This window comes from Panthera leo, chromosome A3, assembly GCF_018350215.1.
Source record: "Panthera leo isolate Ple1 chromosome A3, P.leo_Ple1_pat1.1, whole genome shotgun sequence".
Taxonomy (NCBI): Eukaryota; Metazoa; Chordata; class Mammalia; order Carnivora; family Felidae; genus Panthera; species Panthera leo.
The window spans coordinates 66,044,875-66,057,459 of record NC_056681.1 but is presented as its reverse complement, the minus strand read 5'-3'; positions in this window follow the sequence as shown (position 1 = coordinate 66,057,459).

Genomic DNA, 12,585 nt, shown 5'->3' with positions numbered 1-12,585 from the left:
TCTCAGTAAATGCTAGGGCCCTTTCTCTTCCCTCAGTATTCATTTTTTTCCCCTCTCTGCCCTTTATATCTTTTAAACAAAAATGAAAGACATTCATACCTTATTTCATGGACAGTTTCAGCTCAAATCCATATGGTAAGGAAATGTAAACAGGAATGTCCCAGGCAGCCTAGATAAGTCAATAGCATTGTGAATGGCATCCTGGGAAGGACCTGAGAGCCAGGGCTGAGAGGGGGTGGGGAGAGTGGATGTACTGAAGAGAAAAGGCCTCCAGATGGAAGGTCAGAAGAGACCCTCTTCCCAGTTAAAAAAAGAAATTTGCTAAAGGAGGAGAGGCGTTAGGGAGATGGCAGTGACCACAGGAGAAAAGTAAGATGCTCTCTTCCCTGGCGAGGACTGGAATGCCATCTGTGGGCGCTGGATTAAGAAAGGAGGCCAGTGATGACTGAGCAGCCCACAGATCCCAGCAAAGCGCAAGCAGCACACTCCCCAGTGCCCCAGGGCAAGAACGGGAGCATCAGAAAGGTGGGGGCTGCCTGGGGATGAAGTCCAAGAAGAGACCCCCCCCCCCCTTTTGCAGCACTGTGCGCTAAGGAAGGAGTGCCCAACCCAGGCAGTCTTTGGCAGCATTGTGGCAGAGAGGGGCTTGCCAGCTTCATATACCAGCCACCAAATTAGGGATTCTAAAAACTGTTTTACATTCATTACACTTCTTCTTACAGCTCCTGTGCCAGAGATGCTTGGCAATGGGAAGCAGACTACTTGATTTGCATAATAGATATTTTCACATACAGCATACATAAAAAACAAAAACAAAAGTGTCATAAAATTTTAATCTGGTCTTTTTGTAGCAGTAGTGGGAAGCACAGAGGTTTCATCACCATGATTATCTCCTGTCAGATCTGAAGAACAAAACAGAGCATTTGTGGAAAAGAGTGTGTTACTTTTAAGCAAAACTGGACCTGGGGACCACTGAATGTAGGCACGAATGCACAGTGTGGGTGGACCACCTCTCAAGCCCAGTTGGAGCCCAATTCCAGTCTTGGAAGCTTTCCTAGTAGAACCCTAGAGGCACATGGTGACTTTAGCTAAGTCTCCCCAGGCCACATGAATTTGTGGGAGAGGACGCAATGGCCTATGACCAGCAGGGTTGCCAGACGCTCATTTCCTCCTACAGATCATCCTTGGCTAGTCTCCCCATTGTTGTGCACCCCTCTGCCACGGGGTGGCTCCACTCTCCAGCTTCCTCCCCACGACCCCAGATCCTGAAGCCAGAGTTGAAATGCCAGACACCAAGGTTGTACAGCCATCACTCAAATTCCCCTGCACTGACCAGGGGCCCCAAGATGCCAGCCCAGGGCAGGGGGTAGCATCCACACAAAGGGGAGAGGCAGAATTTGCCAATCCTGGCTGCCAATGATTTGAGAAGGGCAGCATCCGGGGGAGAGATGGAAATGCAAACCAGGTACTGTCCAATCCAGTTGTCTAAGTGAAAGGGCTCAGGGGAGACAGAGGATCCATCCGGGGGCAAAGCAGTGCAGCTGGGGAGAATTCCCTGAGCATGAGAGCACAGCTTTTTAAGAGGTAGGAGAAGGAGAGATGAATGTGGCTTGGCTGGACAACTGTGTCCATTCAATGTTTACTGCCCTTGGAACTCACCCTGGACAAGAGTTCTTGTTTTCACACTGATAACCACATACAACTCTTACTAGGTTTCCAAAATGAAGTTTAACACCCCTCTGATGAAGAATGTGGGTGAGTTCCTAAGACTTTGCCAGGAGTCTAGAGCTATTTGTGAGTAACATTGCCACATCTCTTATCAGAGATATTCTTCTTTGCTTGGGTTCCCTTGCTTGGGCCAGATGGGCATGTGTCTTCCCTGGAATCAGGGGGACAAATAAAAAACAGAGCAGGCAAAGGGACAGGGTTGGGTTCTGTGAGCCAAAAGATGAGAGTCAAGAAGGATGAAGCCAGGGAGGAAATTCTAGGACAACAGTGGTTTCAAGCGAGCAAGCAGGAGGATGATCACTAGAGAAATCTGGAACATGGGCTGGAGCCATTACCCCGCCCAGGCTTTCCACAGCAGGAGGCAAGAAAAGGCTGCATTTATAGGCCCAACTCACCATCAGAGCCCCACACCTGGGCCTCTCCAGATACCTCAGCTTCCCTGTCTGGGGCTTCTAGAGCTTCTTCCCAGAGGTGAAGACTTTTTTGTTGTCCCTCTTAGATCAGGAAAGTAAGGCGTGGCATTTGGGGACCAATCGTCAATCCTTTTACTTTTTTTTTTTTAATTTTTTTAACGTTTATTTACTATTGAGACACAGAGAGAGACAGATCATGAGCATGGGAGGGGCAGAGAGAGGAGGAGACACAGAATACGAAGCAGGCTCCAGGCTCTGAGCTGTCAGCACAGAGCCTGACACGGGGTTCGAACTCACAAATGGTGAGATCATGACCTGAGTTGAAGTCAGATGCTTGACCGACTGAGCCACCCAGGCGCCCCACCAATCGTCAATCCTTAAAGTCCTTTTTGCCACTTCTCCCCAAAGGTCTATGAGGTCTATCGTGCAAATAGGATCTTTGGGCTTGTCCTCCCGTTACTAAGTTCAGGATATTGTATATACCTTGCCCCACCCCAGACTTCTCCAACTTTACCATTTGGTCATTTTCTTAAACTGCCAGTTATATCTTTGATAATTACAGCATGTAATAATAGGTATTGTCACTCCAATTAAGCAGTAAGAATGTTATGTTTAAGTATTGAGTGCTTACAATGTTCTAAACGCTTTGGTAAGTGCTTTATATAGCTTATCACATCGAATCTACATAACAACCCTATGAGGTAGGTACCGTAATTTATTACCTCCACTTTTCTGGGAGAACAAGGTGAACAGAGATGTCAATAAACTAGCCCAAGGTTCTGGCCTGTGGGTGAATTGAGCAAATCATAATCTCTCTGTGCCTCAGTCTCCTCATCTGTAAAATGGGATACACATCAGTTCCTACCTGCTAAGAAGTGCCAAGAACAGTGTCTGGCCCTTATGTGTTTGTGAAATAATGAATTAACATCTAAATGGCAGAGCTGGATGTAACACAGGTGATTTGATTTCAGAGCACACGTTCCTAACCGCTGTCCATGTTCTTGTTAATTGTATCTTGTTCTGTTTCTTCTGAAAGGTCTGACAGGGCTTTTGGTTTCCACTTTACAAAGAAAGAGAAACTGAACTATATAGTTCAGGGCTACACACGAGCTTCTCCTTCTCATTCCAGGGTGACAGGTCACGTACTCTCATAGGCCAGGCACGGCTCTGAGCACTTTACATATATTTAAGTCTTGTAGTTCACGTATGGTCTTAGGAGGTAGGTACGGTCATCCGTTCCATTTTACAGATGAGGAAACTAAGGCACAGACCAGCCTGACTCTGCTGTCATATCTGTCCTCTACATGAGGCCAACTACTTCTGCTCCCAGGTCCTGAAGTGGGAGTTCTGGGCTCCCTGGCAATCCAGGGACTCAGCACACAGGTATCCTGCTGAGGGATCTACACCACCCCTTGTCCCACCTTTCCTGCCTTGGACTATGACCAAGCCTTCCACCAGACACCAGGTTTCAATAACTGTCCTGGCCTAGCTTCCATGGGTATATCAAACTCTTGAGGTCTGGCCCATTTCTCAGGTGACCAGAAATGCTCCAGCTTTTTTCCTTTAAAAAAAAAATTAATGTTTATTTATTTTTGAGAGGGAGAGAGAGAGAGAGGAGGGGCAGAGAGAGAGGGAGATATAGAATCTGAAGCAGGTTCCAGGCTCCAAGCTGGGCACAAACTCACGAACTGTGAGATCATGACCTGAGCCGAAGTCGGATGCGCAACCGACAGTCACCCAGGCGCCCCCAGAAATGCCCCAGTTTTAAAGCTGAGAGTCCTGTGTTATGGGAAACCTCTCAGTTCTGGGCAAACCAGGATGGTTGGTCACCCTACACACTGCACAAGAGTTTTACTCTTGGTGCTTGTAATCTGTGCAGCTTCCTATATATCTCCAGAAAATAACTTCTCTCCAAATGATTCCTCAAGTCATCTTAATTTAGCAACAGCTGCATCACATGTTGAATCAAAAGAGCATAAGGAACGTTATTAGGGAATTTTCTTTCTGAATGGAGGAGATCCCTCAGGTTTACTTCTCTAAAACACACCAACAGAACGTAAGCCAGCAGTTTCCTCTCTGCCTTCACACATGACCCACCAAATTATCATTTTATTTTCCCTTCGCGTTTTCATTCTCCCCAAACATTTCTTCTAATGATTTCCATTCAGCCCAAAGCAAACAGCAGAATAAAAAGACATGGGGTTGGCATTAGGGAGACAGCATGAATAGAAGAAAGGACGTGGGCTTTGGAGGCAGAATGACTGAGTGTGGATCCTGTCTCTGACATGTCATTTTATATCTGTGTGGAACTTACTTAACCCTCTTAAATATCATCTGTATAAGGATAACACGAGAAGATCAGTGATGACACCTGCACCAGTGACTTGCAGGGAGTGGGAATGATGGTTGCTGAATGGTTGATGGAAGATGTCAGAGCTCAAGAATGGAGCTCCCCACGGACTGGCAGGATCCTGGTCTGAGTTGAGGCACCCAGAGAGATGCTGCTGGGTGACTGATACGTGCCTGATGTAGTCTCTTGGCCAGCTTCTTCCCTTTTTACCTTCAATGGCAGATCCATAGGGAAGTCATATTACAAACTCACAGGATCCTGTATTCTTTCTTCATACTGCTTTTCACAATCTTAATTCAAAATTTAATTTCAGTCTTCCCCATCTGACCACAAACTCCCTAAAGGAAGAGACCATGTCTGTCTTGCTCACTGTTGCACATTCAGCAGCCAAATCAGTGCCTGGCACACAGTGGCCGTTCGTTCAATAAATGCTCGTTGAAGGGAATGACCATCAAAGGTAATACAGGGGGAGACCGAATTCTGTAAGGCGGCCTAGGCAGAAATACGCCACCAGATGGCGCTATTACCCCGCGTGTAAACTATCCAGCAGGCTTTCTCACGCCGCCGAGTATGGATGGCTGACTCAATTTCCAATTTGAATTGGAAGTGATTATGCCAGAGTGTAATGTCTGTCTTTTATTGAGCATCATAGTCGGCAATTTACAATACATTTTCTACAGTTCTGACAACAACCACAGGAGAGGGCATCCCATCTTATTGACGAAGAGATAAATTCCCAATGAATTTTAAGAAACTTTTCTAAAGATACATAACCTATGGGTGACAGAATAAGGCTCTGAGCCAGGGTGTGTTTGGCCTCCAAGCCTGTATTCTTTCCAGTATACCCCACTGCTTCCCCCTCCAGTGGTCTAATACAACCAGTGAACAGGCTTCCCACTGTGATAGGTGTCCAACCCCCCTTTTTTCCTCACAGCTGCTTGCTGTTTTATCACATATCCAATCAGACTCTCCACATAGCCTTTGGTTTCTAAAAGGTCAGCTTACATGACAGGCAGAATAAACTCACTGTTTCTTAGACCAGACGTTTAAGTCTTAAGCTCATTGATGGGTTAGGTACAGCATTCTAAGGAAGAAATAATCTTCAATTTATCAACCAGTCATCAATAGTTCTTCATTCAGCATCTGTGTTGCACACACAGGACTGAGCAAACTCAGGCTTACAGTCTGGTTAGGGATACAAGACGTGCACATACAGGACAGAATACACTGCCATACGCAAGGGCATCATGGAGATACATACAATAAGAACACTAGGCATTCAGAGGCCAGGATTCCTGTGACTGGGGCAAACCAGGATGGTTGGTCACCCTACACACTGCACAAGAGTTTTACTCTTGGTGTTTGTAATCTGTGCAGCTTCTTATATATCTCCAGAAAATAACTTCTCTCCAAATGATTCCTCATCTTAATTTAGCAACAGCTGCATCACATTTTAAATCAAAAGAGCATAAGGAACATTATTAGGGGATTTGCTTTCTGAATGGAGGAGATCCCTTCACATCACAGATGTGAAAGCCAGGGCTTCGTTTCACAGCAAATGCATTTCAAGAGATAGGCGGCAAGTAAACTGGTCTGTTTCTACCAAAGGTGTGCACCAAGAACCAGCAAGTTTCACACTACTTGAGAGTTTGTTAGAAATACAGAATCTCCAGGGGCGCCTGGGTGGCTCAGTTGGTCGAGTGGCTGACTTCAGCTCAGGTCATAATCTCATAGCTTGTAAGTTTGAGCCCTGCTTTGGGCTCTGTGCTGACAGCTCAGAGCCTGGATCCTGCTTCAGATCTGTGTCTCCCTCTCTCTCTGCCCCTAACCCACTTGCATTCTGTCTCTGTCTCTCTCAAAAGTAAATAAACATTTTTTTTTTAATAATAAAAAATAATTAAAAAAAAGAAACACAGAATCTCTGGTCTGGCTTCAGACCTCATGAACTAGAATCTGCATTTCAGTGAGGTCTCCAGATTGGGGGAGTAAGTATCTGTATTTACCTGTCCCTTTAAAATGAAGTAATACTTTGGGGTGCCTGGATGGCTCAGTCAGTCGGGTGTCCAACTTCGGCTCAGGTCATGATCTCATGGTTTGTGAGTTCGAGCCCTGTGTCGGGCTCTGTGCTGACAGCTCAGAACCTGGAGCCTGCTTCGGATTCCGTGTCCCCTTCTCTTCCCCTCCCTGCTCATGTTCTGTCTCTCTCTGTCTCAAAAATAAATAAGACATTTTTAAAAAATAAAACAAAATGAAGTAATACTCTAAAGCACTCTTTAATTTCACTGTTTAGTTTTAATTTTGGACTTTGATTTGCTTTTAAAATAATGGTACTAAATATTCTTAAACTTCTGCCATTTCTCTCTACAAGAACCTATGGAGATTCCTAATAGCTCAATTTTCTGTGGCCTGGTGATTTACTGACTGGAAAGAAAGTTCTTATCCAAAGCACCTTTGCATGTATTTGTGCAATGAGAATTGTTCAGGAAACTAGGCCTTGAAAAATCCTAAAGGGTATTTTTTGAATCACATCACTAAAGGAAGTTTGCCTTATGTTCAGTGTAATATTGGTACATTCTAATTCTTTGCAGATGGCTAACCTGTGTATGGTATATGATGGAACCATAATACTGGCTCGAGTCTCATCAGGTCACCCCCTGTCCCTGCCTCCCCACTGTCCTTCCACCTATCATTTGGGGTAAATGAAAGCTGATAGAATGTGGAATCCGTGATAACTCTAATGGAGACACTAGCATATTGACAATACTTGATTCACATCTCAATAAGAAGTGATGATACCCTGTGTCTAACTGTGGTCCCATTTCTCTTATTCACTTGTGGAAGTTGGGTGAGTCCATTCAGAAAGGCAGCCTGGTATAAAGAAAAGGGCACTAGACAACTACATGAGAAAACATGGGCTCTGGTCTGATATATGTTAGCTGTGTAGTGTCACTTCTCTGGGTCCCGCTTCCCCATCTCTAAACCTGGGAGGTGGAACCAGGTCATTGCCAAGATTCCTTCCTGGTTTCGCATTATATGAGCCTAGTTAACTAGGAGTCAGGGCATGGGTAGTTATTCATTAAACTCAGATTATATACTCCCAAATAGAAATGTCCCATGCCGTCTTTACTTGCAGATATAATAAAAGTTGAGCAGGCTGGTTACCATAGCAATTCACCTTCATGGAGTCATTTTATAAATTCAGTTCTGTAAAGTGACAATATTATGTACTGGCACCTGCAAAACTCCCTAATGTTTGCTTTGCTTCCATTCTTGCTCCGGGCTAGGGTGCCAAGAGCTGTCCTAATCTGGAGAAGCAATCAGAGTTCTCCAGCTGCCTTTCGGTCTGCTGGAACAGAAGGTGCTGACAGGGTGGGAGGAAAGGCAGGCCCCCTTTCAGTTTACTAATTCTGCAGCCGCCCCTTCAAAATGCCGGCAAATATTTTGCGATGTTGCAAGGTGTTACGAGAAGTGAAAAGCAAGCTGTGATTCAGCTGGTGTGAAGACTTTGCAAATAAAGAAGAGTGATCTGTTTTGCAGCAAACTATTATTTCTGCCAGAGCCCACAGACTGGAATACTGAAAGAGGTATTTCTACAAGGCACTGCCATCATACATATTGGGTTTTCCAGATAAGACCAATTTCAAATGTATTGATTCAGCAGGTCCCAACCTGGGGACTGCAGACCCCTGGGAGCCGAGGAATTACCTCAAGGGATCTGCACACCCATGTGCATGTTTTGTCTGTAGATGAATGAAAAATCTGCCCGTCCACATGGATTACCATCTCAAATATGCATAAATATTATAATTAATAAATTAACTTACATTAGTAAATATATCTTTGCCTTTTGTTATGTAGTTTCTTAATCAACTGACACTGAAAGTAGTTTCATGCTTAACTTTAAGAAAAAAATTTTTCTTGGTGTTGCCATACAGCCTTCACACTAGTCAGATTATTTGATTTGAATCTGAACATACCTTCTCTATTCCCAGACCCCATAAAGCCGTCTGTGATTGCGCCATCTCCCGGAGGTGAGCCCGCGGAGTAGCTGCACAGGATCCAGCCACATCTCTCGGCTCTTGGTATTTGCCCAGGAATTTACTTCATCCCCCAGGCTCAGGGAACTCATTTCTAATCTCCTTAGCTTTTCTTCCAAATATTTTGTCTATGCTGCTAGGTCTTTCTTCTTTCTCCTAAGCAGCTTCTGGAACCAAAATCCAGGAAGACACTCTTCTTTCTCTGCCTCTTGCTATCACGTCCCTGCTCTGCGATAAGAAGCTTGAACTAGGCCAGTGGCCTGAATGAGGGGAAGGAAGGAGGAGAGTAAATATGGGGGACAGGGATCCACTGATATTATGCTGCCACATTAATATGGCTTTCATGGGTCCAGGGCCTGCAAGAGAGTAAGTCAGCCCCAAATGAAACCAGACACCGAGCAAAAAGTGAACTTTGATAGAACAGTTAAAATAAAACTTCCAGTACCAGAGCAGTTTTCCTATAGGCTCTTCACATTTTCTGCAGGGTGGTATCCAGAGCTAAGCAACTTTTAGACACGACACTGAGAATAAAAGGATCTTCTCAAGGATGGGGTGAACGATGAGCTCCACAGTGGAACATGGAGGCCTTTTGGCCAGACTGGGGTGTCGGGAGAGGTGATGGGAAGAAAGGGGCAGTAGCTGCACACCTTGAGGCTCTCTCACTTACAGTCTCTCTAGAACCTTCCTGCCTCTAACTTGGTGTTCCTGCTCCAAGCAGATCTGAAGTCCCCTCATCCACTCAAAACCATTGACTTCCTATTCTGGGCTGCATATTGGGGAACAGGTAGTCCTATTTCGGTCTTGGCAAGTGTATCTAAGTCTCCTGTTGAATAAGCTTCTTTGGACTTAAGGATTTTACAGTTTAGATGGGGGAGGGAGTTGCCCTTGGGAAGACATGTGAAAGAGTGGTCTCCTGCTGAGGTGTCCGAGAAGGCTTCTGAGTTGGGCAGGAAGGGATAAGGTGGGAGGAGTCCCCAGGGCTCTGGGGACAGGGCAAGCTCTGACAGGACTGGCCGCAGGCTAGCTGCCACTTACTTGGTTGGCGGCTGATCTGGCCCAGAAACAGCCCCAAATTTCCAGAAGCAGTGATGGCTATACATTTCAAATTTGATCATTATGAACACACATGTTGCTCATTCGAAAGAGCTAACTGCTGCATGATTCGGCAGGGAGATTGTATTTCTCTGTTTCTCAACTTGAGCTGTTTGAATCAGGAGCCTAGGGGAGGAACACGGAGGTGGAGGATCCTTCACAATGTGAAAGCAACAAACTCTCTCCCCCTCTCCTCTTGGAGAGAGAGTGGCAGCTGACTTTAAAGAGCCTGTATTGCAGGCAAAGAAGAGTTTGTTGGCAAACCATGTAGGAGGCACCGGAGTGATAAATCAGAGCTTTTGCGGCAATGTATTTTTATCACTGACTGCTTGGCTAAGGCTCATTTGTTCCAAGTGGGCTGCCTTAGCTAAGTATGCTCAGTATGGAGCGAGCTCCTTGAGAACACAGGTTTGTTCAAGCAATCCACAAAGATCCCAGGTTAACATTTATTTTACTAAAGGAGGATAGTGTGAGAAGGTAGGAGGCTCTTTGGCCCACTAACTCATGAAATAGGATTATGTTTCTCCAGCTGTGAAGAGTGAAAGTTAATATCCTGTTTGAGGAACCTCAACCATGTCACCTAAAGGCCAATTCCATGTTATGGAAACAAATGAAAAGACTCATTTGGAGAAAGTCCTCAACATTCCAGAGCACACAGGAAATAATTACAGAGTATTATTTTTGAGTGAATGTAGCAAGAAAATATAATCCTTGGGTAAATAACCAGAACGGACTAAAGACATATCCATTAAACTGTAAACAATGATCTAGATCAAATTACTTGTTTAGCTCATAAACATACAATAATAGGTGCTTTTGCTTATGTCAATAAGATAATCTTTAGAGATGTATGAGTGACTTCTGGCCTGAAATGTAGTTCATAAAGTGATTATGGAATTACGAAACAATAAAAATGGCCTGGGAAAACATGCTAGGACTACTTTGCAGCCACTAATCTTTTACATTGACCCAAGGTTTTTTTTTAAAAAAATGCCAGTCATTTCTAGAACTATCTAGAACAGGGCTCAGCAGACTTTTTCTTAAAGGGCCAGGCAGTAAATATTTTAGGCTTTGCCACTCTGCCATTGTACACAAAAGTGACCCCAGACAATCTGTTCATGAATGGCTATCCTGTTCCAATAAAACTTTCTATACAAAAACAGGTGACTGGCCTGTGGGCCATAGTTTGCTGACCCTTGATCCTGAACAACTACAGAACATCACTGAACATCACTGTGTAACCACTCTGTCCCCTACCTAGCCTCTGTCACAGTTGGCCACTTGGGTATGTACAACTTGTGCCTTGAGTCGTGCCCTAATTCTCTTTCATGCATTTGAACTGAGACTAGAGGGAAGGTGCAGTTGGTGGCAGAGATGTAACCAGAAAGGTTATATGGGCCTCAGGGGTTGGAAGGGCCCCATGTGGGCCTTGTATAGGACGTGTTAACTGAAAAAGCAGAAGTAAAACAGAGAAAGGGTTTCAGTTTCTTTTCAGTTCCGTGATCTATGAAGACTGACCGTTCATTAGGAATCCTTATATTCTAGTGAGACCACTTTGTGGACTTATAATAGCCTCTCTTACCCTTTTCTTGAGTTGTGTTCATCAGGTCTTTTCTCAGTAACTAAATCACATGGTGCTGTAGGAGGTACGTTTCTTGCCACAACCAAAACTGTATTTAATGCATTTTAGATCTGCCATCCATGAATATAAGATCTGTGATCTACTTAATTTCTATACCAGCTGCCAGTAACAAATCCAATCAAATTCTCCTGATCAATGACTTTTCAATCTATCCTTTCTGTTCCCATCCCTCCACTATGGCCTAGTACCTTATCACTCCTATCTGGATTTCAGCCAGTCTCCTAGAAAGCTCCTTTGCCTCTGTTCATTCCCTATTCTTAGCCATCTGTTGTCAGAGCTGTTAGAGTAATTTTTACAAACCTACTTTCATCAATCACTTAGACTAAAAGTCTATAACCCTTCCCTATTGCCTCCTGGATACAGTCTGATCTCTTCAAATCAGTACCGTAGGTTTCATAATCTGGTCCCACCTTATCTATTTATTAGATTCATGTCTCCCATGACTCTTCAACGTGAATGTCAATTTCAGCCAGGTTCACCTCCCACATCCTCCGTTAATCTCACTCTTCATTCCCACTTCTTTGTCTTTGCTTATTTTTGTCCCCACCACTTCTCCTATAAATTAGAATATCTCCTCCATGTATCAAAATCTAATTATGTTAAAGAGAAGGGGTGGGAAGGAAATGAAGGCTGTATCTGTCCTCCTCTACCTGACAGCCCACATTCCAAAGTAATAGTTAATGTCTGGTGACCATGAGAAACATGATGAAACTATCAAAAGTGTATGAAATTGAAGCTTTTGGATAAGGATGACATAATGAAACACACATCTGAATTTTATCGTTTTGAACCTCCCCACATAAAACTACATTAAAGGTATTTTGGCGGTGGCATAAATCCCAGGAATAAAGAGTGAAAGAAGACACCAAAGGAACTAAATTTGAGAGGGTACAAAGTGGACAAATGGTAATGGATTTGGCAGACTTGAAAGACCACACTGTAAACTGACAGTAAGTAAAGATAAAAACAAATTTCAATATGCACTCCAGAATACTCAAGACTCAAGGATGAATGGCACCTCTGAAAGTGGAGTGAATTGGGATGTTGAACTAAGGAAGACTAGTTGAATGAAAGCTGAGCATCAGGACAGTTCTTGGATCTCCCAGCCCCCTACTCCATAACACTGGCTGATTGCCCCTCCCACGATCTGGCCAAAGTCTAGTGGTTTAGGTTCCAGAGATGGGAAAACAGATGGTTTCTAAATGAAGGAACACCAGGCACAGCTGAGGGTGGGTGGAGAGTATTTAAAACAGGAGAGTAAGTGAATGCGTGTATATTGACGGCTCCCAGCTCTTTCCTTCCACTCTATCCTTCAGGCAAGGG